Below are 14,891 nucleotides of genomic sequence, written 5' to 3' on the forward strand. Positions count from 1 at the left end.
AGTAATGGCGCACCACTCACCAATCGCCACTACTATCAATTTTTTTCCAAAAATACTAATGGCGCACCACCAGCTGGTGCGCCATTAGTAACCAGGGTTACTAATGGCGCATTTGTAGGTGGTCCGCCATTAGTAACCTGGGACTAGCTAGATATTTTGGACAGCCACCTACACACTCACTTTCCCCACTTCATTCTCTCCACCTCCTCCTCCAAACTTGTCTCGGCTGCCTCCTCCTCCTCACCTCCAACAACGTGCACATGCACTTTTTATGGCCTAGCTAGATTTATGTATGTTTGTGGTGTTGCATATGTTTGTGGTGTTGCATATATGTTTGTGTTTGCAGGTACCGGTATTTGAAATGCGATAGTTGCCAATATTTTGCCGGAATGTTGATTCATTTCCGTTTCGGCGAGAATTTTGGCACTATGCATTCTTTTTGGTCCTATTTTTAGGGAAAGTCATGCCAAATTTTTTCTTGGTTCTAAAATATCGTTTTGCTCTACCCCGCAGGGGACCATGGTCCGCACGATGACCGAAGGCATCGTGAATAGGTTTTTGAGCTCCGCGAAGGCTGAGGTGCTTCAAAAGAACGAGACGGAGATAAGATGTCCATGTCGAAGATGCAAGCTGAAGAGCCTTATTGCGGACTCGGATTTCGGGCAGGTGCGGGACGACCTGCTCTTGCGTGGTTTCATGGATGGCTATCGATGGCAAGGTGATGAAGATGACTATGAAGTCATCCATGGGGGCCGGGCAAGAAATGAGGAAGGGCAGCAAGACAATCACCGCGGCGAGGGCGGGCGAGAAGACGAAGAATCTCCAGGACATGATCACAATGGTGATGTTGTACACAGTCATCATGTAGAAGATGCTGGACATGATGATGAAGAAGATCAAGACGAAGGGAATGATCATGAAGATGAAGATGCCGGAGCATACGACGATGGACCATCGATGGGCTGGGTGCAGGACCCTCATATTCAAGAGTTGCTTCTCAAGCAGACGGATAACGCAAGAGCTGCCGCCCGAGAGAAAGCCAAGCTGGATCAACTGGAGATAGACGCGGTTACTACATTGTATGAAGGATGCAGGCCCGAGGATACTCGTCTGAAAGTAACGCTCATGGCTCTAGAGATGAAGGTAAAACACAAAATGACCGATGCATGCTTCGATGAGAACATGTCATCTGGCACGAACGTCTTCCCAAGGGGAACAAGTGCCCGACCAGTTTCGAGGAGGCGAAGAAAATCGTGTGTCCTCTAGATTTACCGCACGTGAAATACCATGTGTGCATGAACAATTGCATCATTTATCGGGACGAGCACGCGGAGTCTACCATATGTCCGGTGTGCGGCGTCACCCGATACAAGAAGAGGAAGACAACTCCTCGAAAAGTGGTGTGGTACTTCCCGATCACTCCTCGTCTGCAGCAGTATTTCGCGGACCCTAAGGTAGGAAAGCTCCTGCGTTGGCACACGGATAGGGAGGAGAAGAAGCGAGAAGATGACGCAAATGATCCAGAGATAAATAAAAAAGACAAGATGCTGAGTCACCCTAAGAATGGGAGCCAGTGGCAAGCATTGAACTTCGAACATCCAGAATTTGGGAACGGTCCAAGGAACATCGTGCTGGGCGCGAGCACCGATGGAGTCAATCCGTTTGGCAGCCAGAGAAGCACACATAGCACCTGGCATGTGTTTGTGTGGATGTACAACCTTCCCCCTAGTTGGGCATGAAGAGGAAGTACATTCACATGAGTATGCTAATTGAAGGGCCGAAACAACCAGGGAACAACATCAATTTGTATCTGGGGCTGCTGAAAGAGGAGCTAGACACGCTGTGGAAAATGCCAGCCAATACGTGGGACACCGCAGAGAAAGAATATTTCCCTGTGAGAGCCGCACTGCTCACGATGGTGCAGGACCATCTCGGTTATGGATATGTTGCGGGGCAGGTGGTCCTCGGATTTTCTGGATGCGTCAGGTGCATGGATGACACAACGTATCACCAGCTAGATAGAGATCCCGAGTCTTTGAAAACCGTGTTCATGGGACATCGAAGGTGGCTTCGCGACGATGACCCATGGAGAAAACACAAGGATCTGTTCGATGGTGAAACCGAACCCCGAAGACGCCCGCATATGAGGAGCGGCGAGGAAATAGATGAGTTGTTGAAAAATTGGAAAGATTGCCCACTGCCGGGAAAGAAGCAAAAGGCGCCAGAGCCGGGAAAGAAGTGAAGGGCGCCAGAACCGCTGCTGAAGGTATGGAAAACGAGGTCTGTTTTCTGGGACTTGCCGTACTGGAAGATCCACCGTGTGCCTCACAACCTTGATGTCATGCATATCACGAAGAATGTGTGCGAGAGTTTGCTTGGTACCCTGCTCAACATGCCAGAGAGGACCAAAGATGGGACGAGAGCAAGGGTAGACTTGAAATCAATGGGCATCAGGGAGGAGCTTCACGCTAATGATGATGATGATGAGGCGAAGCAGGACACACAAAGTCGTCGGAAAGGCAAAAAGGCCAAGATGACCGGAAATGACTTCCCTCCCGCGTGCTTCACTCTAAGTCAGGAGGAGACCGATTAGTTTTTCACCTGCCTCATAGGAGTAAAACTTCCTTACGGTTACGCGGGGAAGATAAGCAGATACCTAGACTCAGCGAAGTAGAAGTTCAGCGGGATGAAGTCTCACGACTGTCGTGTGCTGATGACATAGATACTTCTAGTTGCAATCTAGCTGCCGCCTTCACCGAGCCTCAGATAGCCGAGGTGGGAAATATTATCAGCCCCAACACACTCAAGAAGGCGGTCTGTGAGCAAAACTCGATCCCATTACAGTAGAAGAAGAAGGGACGGAAAAGAAAGAGTAACAAGGGTGCGAGCCAGCCGGCACTGAGTACGATCTATGCTCAGGACGGTCCACCTTCACCTAAGGATATCTCGAGGAGGGTGCATGTGGCGGGTAGGCCGATGCTACCGACTAATCTGCTCGATGCTGCAACCGGTGCTATGTGGACTCTGCATGACAGTGTTCTTTCTTTGGAGAAGAGGCGTCTCTCCGAGAATGATGTGGCATACCCGATTTTCGTGGCCAAGGTTCCAGAGGGCAAGGGCTTTGTGGATAACGCCATCGGGGGACGATCGTCCTGCGGTTTGATGACATCTTCGCTATGTTTAACCTTCATCCGCTGCACTACACCTTTGTTCGGCTATTTTCACTGAGTATGGAGATGCGGATCATTAGAGACAAGACCCCGGACATCATGATAGTTGACCCCTTCTACATGCGTGCCAAGATCTTGGGCAGCGCTGGGGACCGGCAAGTCGCGAGTTCATACCTCGAAGGCGTCATTCTGGCAAACCCAGACAAGGATAACTTCCTCGTGCCTTACTTTCCCGAGTAAGTCATCCCCTCACCGCCCTGTAACATATGATTTCTTAGGTTTCGATCGTTCTTTTTTTTCTAACATTCCGTGTTTTGTGCAGTGACACACATTGCACACTCATCCTCTTGAGCCCGAAATATTCCATGGCCATGTATTTCGACTCGGACCGTCAATCGAAGAAACACTACACAAATATCAAGAAAGTTTTTGATGATGTTCTCCCCGGCTACGCCAGATCTGGAGGCACCTTCACCAGGCCAGTTCGTAGGTACGACAAGCACGTGTTCGCCCACAATACGATGTTCCCCTGGGTCAAGCAGCCGCCTGGCGCTCAGAAGGATGCGTACTACGCCCTCCATCACACGCGGGCCATCGTACGGGACCATAATCACCTTCTGCTACCAAATAATCTCAAAGATTAGGCCGCAAGCTTGTCGGTAATCCATGACGTGGACATTAGACAAGAATTCTTTCGCATCCTGTCGGAGTTTGCGGAAATCATCCATCAAAATGTCCTTCGTACCTCAGGGCAGTTCTACCTCAGATATCAACCGTCCAACAGTGATATAGACACAACGCTACAAATGCAGGCTGACAACGCCCGCGATTTCATGACCATGACGAGAGACGGTGGCTTCATCCACGCTCTGGTCCCTGAGTCGAGTCGAAAGTAGTGATGCTATGTGTAGTTCTGAAATATCGATTTGCTCATGTTTGTAAAAACCGCAAATATATATATATATATATATATATATATATATATATATATATATATATATATATATATATATATATATATATATATATATATTAGATAACGATAATTTCAGCGACGTTGCCAAAACATTAATTAAAATAATAGAAACAACTACATTTATTATTACAGCAAATAGCATTTAGTCATGCAAAACTAATTCTTCTCCAAACCTCCTTATATTTTATAAACCCTTGTCTCATTTCTTTCACATAAAGTAAATGCCAACTAATGGCCAGCCAAGCAAATTACACCTGTCGATAGTACATCCCACAAGAGACACAAGTGGAGGCATGCATGCAAGACTAACCACGCATGCATGCCAGATGTAATGTGTCTTCAAACCTGACATAGCTATTCACCCCACTATAAATAGGAGCCATCCCTTTCACTGGACCATTCTACCTCACACACACATACGCCTGAGTACCGCCACCACTTGCCTTTTCACCTTCTGCCACACTGCCGTCCTTCACTGCGGTGAAGATCTTTGGGTTACATGCGCCACCAGGTACTAATCAAGTATCTTGTTGTGTTAGCCCTTCTTGCTTGATTTCTTATCTATCTCCACCTCGGTTTGAATCAGTCCATGAGCATCTATTCACCTTGATCTCTTTACCTTACTGTAAAAAGAACAAAATGTTTGCATAAACACCCAAGTTAGTCAAAACTAATTAGATCAATTGCAAAAGCTTGTAAAAGTTTATGTGAATGACATCTGTGGCTTGTACTAGATATAACATGCCAAGAATCAAATCCTAGGTACTAGTAACTTGCTAAGACATGCATGTATGTATCCAAAAGATCAACCTTCCTGTGTATACTACCTGTCCCAATTATTAATCCCTGCCAATCTGTAGCAAACACTGAGAGATTGATGTTTATAATCTACTCACAAGTAATTATTTTTGGAGTTTCACTGCCACTGTTTACTTCTATATGGTGTTCAAGGATGAGTAACACTAGTTAGGAACAACATTTAGATCTAATCAGTAGCAATACCATGACCACACCATAGATTAAATCTTGATTAATTTCTTGGCCTTGAGATAAACAAAGAGAAAGAAAGCAATATGGCTGAGTGGGGAATAGTAGGGCCTGGGATAAAATGAACAATATATGCACACCCACGTTCACTGATAGCAGGCACTTGTTGTGAAATTTGGAGCACTTCATGGAGAAGGAATCAGGATTAGTACTTACCAGTAGTAGCAGTAGGATGTGGCTAGTCCACACCGTTAGCAGCAGAGCCATGGCGACCGAGCTGCGCCGGTGAAGCCGCACGCGCCCGACACCCGTGGCTGCACGCCTCGTGCGTGTGGCTGCGCTGGGGGAGGATGTAGGCATGGAGACGTTGTTGCCGCTACAGCCGGTGGCAAGCCCACCGGACCTGGATCAGGCGGCGCTAGGATTGAGTGGTGGTGACGTTTTTGGCGGCGGCAGATCAAATAAATAGGGGGATATGGTAGAGGGAGACGAGGAAAATATGTAGGTATCTGCCGTGTCGCCGGAGATGCCCGGACGGGGCAGATCGAGGCGACGACGGCCGTGCTCTGTTCTTGGGGGAGAGAGAGAGGTGAGTGGGCTGGTTCTGTTCGTGGGACAACGAGAAGTTAAGTAGTCTCTCTGGATAGACACGGGCCTTAACCAGCGAAGTACTAATAGTACAGTACTGGGCTACTGTTCTTTTTACTTATCATTTCATTTACCACTCTCTGGACTGGATGACATACGTGCATGCTACTCTGTTTTGGATGGCTTAATGCATTTTATCTCTCAATGGAAAACTAGGACGTATCACCACTTAGTTACTTACATGTGGCCTGCTCAACATGGCCGTGTTGCTGGATGTTAGATTTTTAATTAGGAAAATAAATAATAATATAAACATGTTCCTGAAATAATTATCAGGAGTCGATCTCGGACCCGTAGGAGCCACGTCTGGTGGTTCCGAGTTGATCGAAGCACTATCCGGCAAGTCGTCATCTCCTTGACCATGTCTTGATAAATGTTTTCCGGGCTATGGGTCATTTCTAAAATTTTGCATAAGAATTAAAAATAAATATTTTTCATAAATGAAGTAAGATTTGGATCAGGTGGCTCAATACTTTCAAAGTGGAGCCGAAGATGATCAAGCGACGGCACACAGAGTGCGGAGGCGCTGTTATAAGCAAAAATGCTGATGCTCCATGGCCCGAGGGCTGTTTTCAAGAGGAGCTAGGCTTGTAGCAACGAGAGTGGTTTTATATCACTGCTCCCCGAAGCACCAAGTGGGTGGCGCTTCCTGCCTTTCGCTCGGGTCCCCCACCACGGCTAGCGTCATGGGTTAACAGAGGGTTAGATTGTGGTTTGCCAAAAGACGTGCCCTTGTTACAGGGCCGCATTAAGGATCTCTTGGAAGGAGACCTCAGCCTGGTTAAGGTGACACAGATCATGCTGATTCGCCGAATATTGCCTGGCAAACATCGCTCCCTTCGCTTGTGGGAGTTTAATCCAGAGGGACCGCGAGCTCTCCAAAATTTCATGGGCGCAACGCCCGCGGAGATGTATAAACTGTTCTTCGGATCACAAGAGATGTGTCCAGATTTAACCGAGGACGTAGGCCTAAGCTGCAATCGCCCGGATACTCAAGTAAGCAACCTTGTGCCCGGACCTTCTATCTGTATAATTGTCATAAACTTGCCCCTAAAAGAGCCGTCCTTTTAAACAGGAGTGGATAGCGAAGGCAAAGCTGATCAGGTGTCCGGCTTCCCTTCCCGAAACCAGGCCGGATCCCGTGCTGGTCAGGATGCTGGAGATAATGCCTTTGGAGGGAAGCAAGGGGGAGGACAAGGAAACTATGGCCTCCTCGAAGGAGGCTGCTCTGAAGGGAGGAACCGACAATTCCTCTCCTAAGGGGAAGAAGAGAGCCGCCTCTGACGACCCGAAAACCATGGCTTCGAAGCGGGGGAAAAAATCCTCGTCAGAGGGTCCGATGCCTGGGAGTTCCTCGGCCGGACTACGCCCTCAAGGGGATCAGCCCTCCAGCGAGCCGTAAGTAGAGAAAGATTGTCCTTTTGAGGGATGAGGGAAATCCTTGATTTATATCTGAGAAGATTAACCGAATTTTTACCTTGTAGCTTGGACCTCAGCCCTTCTCAGCAGAGCTCGTCTTCGAGGGATCTCCTTCCGGAGATTATGGAGAGCGGGACGCCTCCCCCTTCCGTGCCGCCTAGCGAGGCGGGCGACCCTGAGGTGTCGTCGCGGAGGGTTTCTCCGAATCCGGCAGGGGCGGAAGATAGCTATGTGGCCCCCCGAGGTTCTCCGCGTCCGGCCTTCGAAAGAGGTCGTGGGACAAGTCCGGCACCGTCTGGTGCTCGGCCGGAGGAGCTGAAGATTCTGCTGGGGCAAGCTTCTATCTCGGAGGAGCACCGTGCATTGATGGGCACGGTGATTGAAAAGATCTCATCCGCAGAGAGCGGATTGCATGAGGCCGTCAAAAGTTTACTGACGGGTTTTGAGGTACATTAGATAATGTACACTTTTGTCAGTTGCGCATGAATAAGATGCGCCCTGTGTAGATAGTAGCCCCTGAGACTCTGCGCGTCGTCAAGAAATGACGGCACACAGAGGATCATAATCCCAGGTCTAAGATGTCGCCTTTGGATGTAGGCGGCAGGGTGTCCGGAATCGAGCCGAACTGAAAATTTTGCCGAACTAAAGCGGCAACTGGACGTGGCAGATGCCGACATCACGCTTGTTAATAAGCGGCTTGATGAGGTTCAAGGTATGTAATTCCTCGGGCGGCATCAGGTAAGAACAGTTTTATGCCTGTGTCTTACGATGTGTGTGCTTGACGCAGATGGTGCGGCCGCCGTGGAGAGTCTTAGGGCAGAACTTGCCCGAGCTAAAGAACAAGCCAGAGAAAGTGATGCGGCTGCCAAGAAAGCCCCTGAAGAGCTGAGAGCCGAACAGGTTGCTCATTGCCGAAGCAAGGAAGAGATGGCTGAAAAGGTAAAGAGTGCTGCAGACCGTTGCGGACTTCTTGAGAAAGAAGACCAGGCGAAATAGACGGACTTAGAGAAGGCCATTGCCAATGCCAAGGACGCGCGCTCTGCGATGAGAGCTGCGAAGGAGGAGCTGCGTCAGGCCGAACAGATTGCGGCTGGAAAGCCCTTTATGCTGCGAAGTAAATTTTGCGATCCGAAGTTTGCTCCGTTGGACCAGATGTGGAGTGTGGAGGATACCTATCTGGATTTGGCAGCGAGTGCTGCTGATGTGACCGAACACTTTCGAGATCAGAAAGATTGCGAAGTGGAAAAGCTTTTCTGGTCGCAGTATCACAATCCAGAGCGTCCACTGGCAGTGGACGGTCGTTTGGCTCAATGGGCCGAACTGAATAGGTTGTCCGGACTCGCCATGAAGTACGTCATGGGTCATCTGTGGCCGGGGAGATCGGAGCCGAAGAGTTATTTCAGCTTGGTGCAACAATTCCTTGACGCGGTGCCACGTATTAATGCAATGAAGAGGTCAGCGTGCATAGAGGGCGCAAGGATGGCTCTTGCCCATGTCAAGACATACTGGGCAGAGATGGAGACCACCGTTGTTGCGTCCCGAGATTTGGACAAAAGCCGAGTACCCTCCGAGCACTATTTTCAGGAAGTCCTTGAAGGCGCTCGTGTAATAGAGACGCAGTGCTCAAAAGATGCTATGTTAGGATAGCGTATGTAATTATAAAGTAATATTTTGATAAATTGTAGCGGCCTTTTTATACTTGTGCCTTCAAGTATTGGGAACACCTCCTGTGCGGCCGTTTTAAGATATATACAAAATCTGAAAGATGGCAGTCGTTGGCTTCAGCCCCCACGCACATAGTGCGGGGGTGCTCGCAGAAGACGCATTTTCACACTTAACCCAACGTCTTGGTCCTACAAAGGAGGTGATAGCGCAGCGGGCCAGGCAACCAGACTATAATGCTTTAACACTTTCACTTAGCCATAGGAGCTTGACAGTGAGACTATTTAGGTAGCCCCTTGGTGGCGACTGCGCTCGCCCAAGTTCGGGGCGCGTATGTGCCTGACCGGGAAGCGGCCCTTCGTTAAAGCGGAGGAATCCGATAGATTCCGATAGGTCATCAAGTGGCTGACCAGTCTCACGCTACATCATGACAGTCAGTTTTCGGCTTTCTCTACTGAGGTGCTCGCCCGGCCGAATCGGGGCACAATCGCAGTAGTTCTCCTGGTGCTACCTTAGCCAATAGAGCGAAACGTAAGGTAGCCAAACTCAGGAGCCGGGCAACCCAACATTTGACCAAAGACATGATTTGGAGCTGATGCATATAATGCCAAAACTCGCGACGCCGAACACTCCCTAAGGTGTTCGGTCTTTATGAGTGCGGGCGAAACAACACTCTTTATTATTAAAAAAGCCCCTAGTGTCCAGGTACATGCAAAAATTCTGACGTGGCCACATGCCAAGACGCCAGCCTCCTCCTTGGTTATATCAGAAAGAAAAAACCAGGGGATGTGTAGCAACAAGAGACAGTAAAAAAGGTTTACGCAGGGTCTTAATCTAAAAAGAATCCTTTAGGACGGGTCCCTACTGCACGTCTGCGCTTGTGTCTCCGTTGTTCCGTATCCTGGACGGGCGCCGCACGACGTTCATCTGTAAAAGAGAGGAACTGAGTTGAAAACGGGTCGTGCCGAACAAAAGTTTAAAAGAAACAAAGTATAAAGTAAAATATATAAGATTGAGCTTTATTGTCTCTTATTGTATATGCGTGGAGCCCCTAGTGCGGGGGTATATGGCTTCTAGGCCTGCATCAATGATGATTTTGCGCCGAACTCGTCTATCCGCGTCCGTGGTCTTGAATGACCTATTTCTAAGTTTTTTGGCCGTTGAGGCCATTTTGCTGTGGGGCTGTCAAAGCGGCCGCACAGTCCTCCGCTTGGGGAGGTGCACTTTAGTGCTTCCCCTTCAAAGAGATGATGTCTCGTGGACCGGGCATCTTAAGCGTAAGAGATGCATAATGCGGTATTGCGTTAAAGCGAGCGAAAGCTTCGCGTCCCAGTAGTGCTTGATAGCGACTTGAGAACGGGACGATATGGAAGGTCAGCTTTTCGCGGCGGAGGTTATCGGCAGAGCCGAATATGACTTCGAGCCGGAGGAAACCCATACAATGGGTGTCCGGACCAGGTATTACCCCTTGAAAGGAGGTTTTGCTGCGGCGGATTCTTGCTGGGTTTATCCCCATGTGCTGAATTGTATCCTGATACATCAGGTTTAGTCCACTGCCGCCATCCATAAGGACATTTGAAAACTGGAGTCCGCCAATTATTGGATCGAGTATCAAGGCAGTCCAGCTTACATTCTTGATATTTCTAGAATAATCTAGCTGATCGAAGATGATCGGTTTTGACAACCAGTGGCAGGACCCTTTGGGGATGGGCCGTGTGGTGCGTACCTTTACGGGCGCCGCACGTTTTGTTATGTGAAGTGAGTTCACTGTTTTTACTTCTTGTAGGAAGTTCTTTTGTTTCCTGGTGCTCTGCTTTTGGGGTTCGTCCTCGTCTTCGCTTGGTGTGTCGAGCCCCTTATGTTCGGCATTGAGTCTGCCGGATTGTTTGAAAACCCAACATTCTCTGTGGGTATGGTTAGCAGGCTTCCCGGGAGTACTGTGTATCTGACATATCCTGTCTAGGATTTTATTTAGGTTGGATGGATCGTCCCTGTTATCCTGGGGGGGCGATTTTTCCTGATTTTGTCGTGAGCCTTTGAATCCGGCATTGACTGCCGTGCTCTTCGGACTTTTGTCCTTAGTCCAGCGACGGTCCTTGTTGCGTCGCGGTTTTCCGTTTCCATCCCTAGTTTCGGATGTACTTGGGTCGCTGGGGCTGCACCTTGCCAACCAGCTGTCCTCCCCTGCACAAAAGCGGGTCATGAGGCTTGTTAGTGCGGCCATTGTTCTTGGCTTTTCTTGGCCGAGGTGTCTTGCGAGCCATTCATCTCGGACGTTATGCCTGAAAGCTGCTAAGGCTTCGGCGTCCGGACAGTTGACTATCTGATTCTTTTTAGTGAGGAATCTATTCCAGAACTGCCGAGCTGATTCTCCGGGTTGTTGAGTTATGTGACTAAGATCGTCTGCATCCGGAGGGCGGACATAGGTCCCTTGAAAGTTTGCTCGAAAAGCATCCTCGAGCTCTTCCCAGCTTCCAATTGTGTTTTCGGGAAGGCTTTTAAGCCACTGTCTGGTTGGCCCTTTAAGCTTAAGGGGTAAATATTTTATGGCGTGGAGATCATCTCCTCTAGCCATGTGTATGTGGAGGATATAATCCTCGATCCAAACTCCAGGGTCTGTTGTTCCATCATATGCCTCTGTGTTTACGGGTTTGAATCCCTCTGGGAATTCATAGTCCAGGACCTCATCGGTGAAACATAGGGGGTGTGCGGCGCCCCTGTATTTGGGTGTGCCAGATTCTGATGATGGCTTCATAGCGTTGCTTAAGAGAGCTTGCTTTCTTGGCCCATAAATGGACCCGACTGGGCCATGATGCGAATACTTAAGTGGGTCGCATGCCGATTTATGTGCGGCGCCGCTTGCCGCTTTATGGGGTCGTCTATCCGACCGTGTGGCTTTCTCATTTCTTGAATGCGAGGGCTCTAGGGCCTCTTCGTCGAATTCAGGCAGTGGCTTTCATTTCGGATAGCTTTTAGTGCGGCGACTGTCGCCATATTTATCTGCGGTATTGATTACTTTGCTCCATCTAATCCGGAGTGCATCTTCCGCTGTTTTAGCTTCCGCTTCTGCTTTTTTAGGCTGCGTGCAGTTGTAACGAGCCTCTCGTGGAGATTCTTCTGCTCCATAGGTTTATCCGGCGTGAGGTCGTCTGGAATGCCGTTTTCGCCGGAGGAGGGATGTTCGGTTTCTCTATCCGTGTTGCCCAGTTCGGACGGTTGCTCTAAGGCCTGCTCGTCGTCTACCGGCTCGTCCTGCTCTATGGCTGGGTTTTTGTCGAGGCGGGGCTTGGGTCGGCGTTTACGCTGATGCTTTGATTGCTTTTCGGGGGGTCGATCTCCCGTCCCATCCCCTTTTTCATCGTTGTCGCTTCCTTTAGGGGTATCCACCATGTACACATCGTGAGATGAGGTGGCTGTCCAATGCCCTATGGGCGTTGGTTCATCGGTATCTCCTGCATCGTCATCCATGCTGTCGATGTCTCCGGAGTCGAAGTTGAGCACGTCGTTTAAATTTTTGATAGTGGCTACCAAGTGGGTGGTGGGTGGGCTTTGAATTTCTTCCTCGTCCGTATCCCATCCTCGCTGACCGTAGTTCAGCCAGGGCTCTCCTGATAAAGAGAGAGACTTGAGAGAGTTCAGGATATCGTCAAAAGGCGAGTGCTGAAAGATGTCTACGGCGGTGAACTCCATTATCGGCGCCCAATCGGATTCGATCGGCAGGGGCGCGGGGGGTTCGGAGTCCGGGGAGGAGTCCGGATCCTCGGAGTCACGGGTCGCGCAGAGTGCGGGGCTAGCATTTGGCTCGATCGCTTTTGGGATCGCAGCCCCCAAGGTGACGTCCAACCGCTCATCCTCGATTGGCGCAATAGGTTCCGATTTAGGAGTCGGAACCAATGCGTGTGCGGCCTCCAGGACACTGTCCGGGGGCAGAGCTAGATCATGCCCCTCGAGATAGTGCGGCGTGCTTGGCCATGGCTCGAGCCCGTCGAAGATCAAGTCTCCCCGAATGTCAGTCGTGTAGTTTAAGCTTCCAAACCTGACTTGATGGCCAGGGCGTAGCTTTTGATCTGCTCCAGGTGGCCGAGCGAATTGGCCCGCAGAGCGAAGCCGCCGAAGACGAAGATCTGTCCGGGGAGAGAAGTCTCACCCTGGACCGCATCGTTCTTGATGATCAAAGGAGCCATCGGGCCTAAAGGCGACGACACAGAGGAACTCTCAATGAAAGCATCAATGTCGGTGTCAAAACCGGTGGATCTCGGGTAGGGGGTCCCAAACTGTGCGTCTATGCCGGATGGTAACAGGAGGCAGGGAACACGATGTTTTACCCAGGTTCGGGCCCTCTCGATGGAGGTAAAACCCTACGTCCTGCTTGATTAATATTGATGATATGGGTAGTACAAGAGTAGAACTACCACGAGATCAAGGAGGCTAAACCCTAGAAGCTAGCCTATGGTATGATTGTTGTATATGGAGTTGATTGCCAACGGACTACAACCCTCCGGTTTATATAGACACCAGATAGGGTTAGGGTTACACAGAGTCGGTTACAATGGTAGGAGATCTTGAATATCCGCATTGCCAAGCTTGCCTTTCACGCCAAGGAAAGTCCCATCCGGACACGGGACGAAGTCTTCAATCTTGTATCTTCATAGTCCAGGAGTCTGGCTGAAGGTATAGTCCGGCTACCCGAACACCCCCTAATCCAGGACTCCCTCAACCAGCGACCACCAGGATTGTTGCAACCTCTCCAAATTCCGCAATGGAAATGGGAGGAAATCCACATGGACTTTATCACCGGACTGCCCAAGACAAGAAATCGAGAGGAAATCATATGGGTCATAGTTGACCGACTCACTAAATCTGCCCATTTTATCCCTTTAGCCCCGGGTTGCTCCAGAGAAAAATTGGCTGAGCTATATATCCACAGGATAGTAGCTCTACATGGAACACCTTCTAGAATAGTATCAGATCGTGGATCTATGTTTACATCCAAGTTCTGGGAAAAATTACAAGAAGCATTAGGAACAAAATTGGATTTTAGTATTGCTTACCACCCCCAGACTAGCGGTCAAGTCGAGAGGGTGAACCAAATCATAGAAGACATGCTAAGGGCTTGTGTGCTAGATTTTGGTGACTCATGGAGCAAGCACTTACCCTTAGCAGAGTTCGCGTATAACAATAGCTACCAAGCTAGTATTGGTATGTCCCCATTTGAAGCCTTATACGGTCGAAGATGCCGAACCCCAATATGTTTGGTGGAAACCGGAGAAAAGAAACTCTTAGCACCCGACTTGGTCCAAGAAACCGAGGAAAAAGTCCGTATAATTAGAGAGCGGCTCAAGACAGCACAAAGCCGGCAAAAGAGCTATGCGAACAGGAGTCGACCCGATATACAATACCAACCCGGAGACTTTGTTTATTTAAAAGTCTCACCAATTATAGGTGTCAAGCGCTTTGGAGTACAAGGAAAACTAAGTCCGCAATATATTGGTCCCTATCGGATCTTAAAAAGAAGAGGGACAGTGGCATACAAATTAGAATTGCCAGCGCACCTACAAGGGGTTCATGATGTATTTCATGTTTCCCAATTACGCAAGAGTGTAAAGCCACCATTTGAGAGAGTCTTAGAGGAAGAACTAACCCTACGAAAGGACCTAATGTATGAGGAGCATCCTAGTCGTATTTTGGACACCGAGGAAAAGAAACTCAGGAGTAAAACAATTAAATATTGCAAGGTGCAATGGGGAAATCATCCGATGCGAGAAGCGACTTGGGAAAAAGAAGATGACCTCCGAGAAAAATATCCTTACCTTTTCGAGGTGCGACTCAAAAAATTTCGAGGACGAAATTTTCTCTAAGGGGGAAAGGATGTAAAAACCGTAAATATATATATATATATATATATATATATAGATATATATATATATATATATAAATTAGATAACGATAATTTCAACGATGTTGCCAAAACATTAATTAAAATAATAGAAACAACTACATTTATTATTACAGCAAATAGCATTTAGTCA

General features: G+C 48.8%; 1 long non-coding RNA gene across 1 annotated transcript; it reads right to left on the reverse strand.

Moving 5' to 3' along the window:
• Positions 1-4,242: 4,242 nt before the first annotated feature.
• On the reverse strand, positions 4,243-5,874 carry LOC123130346 (uncharacterized). Its single transcript, XR_006463807.1, has 2 exons — positions 5,350-5,874; positions 4,243-4,769 (listed from the first exon to the last, which is right to left on the reverse strand). It is a non-coding gene; the product is annotated as an uncharacterized lncRNA (long non-coding RNA).
• Between the last annotated feature and the right edge of the window lie 9,017 nt (positions 5,875-14,891).

The sequence above is a fragment of the Triticum aestivum genome, chromosome 6A (assembly GCF_018294505.1).
Source record: "Triticum aestivum cultivar Chinese Spring chromosome 6A, IWGSC CS RefSeq v2.1, whole genome shotgun sequence".
NCBI classification, from domain to species: Eukaryota; Viridiplantae; Streptophyta; class Magnoliopsida; order Poales; family Poaceae; genus Triticum; species Triticum aestivum.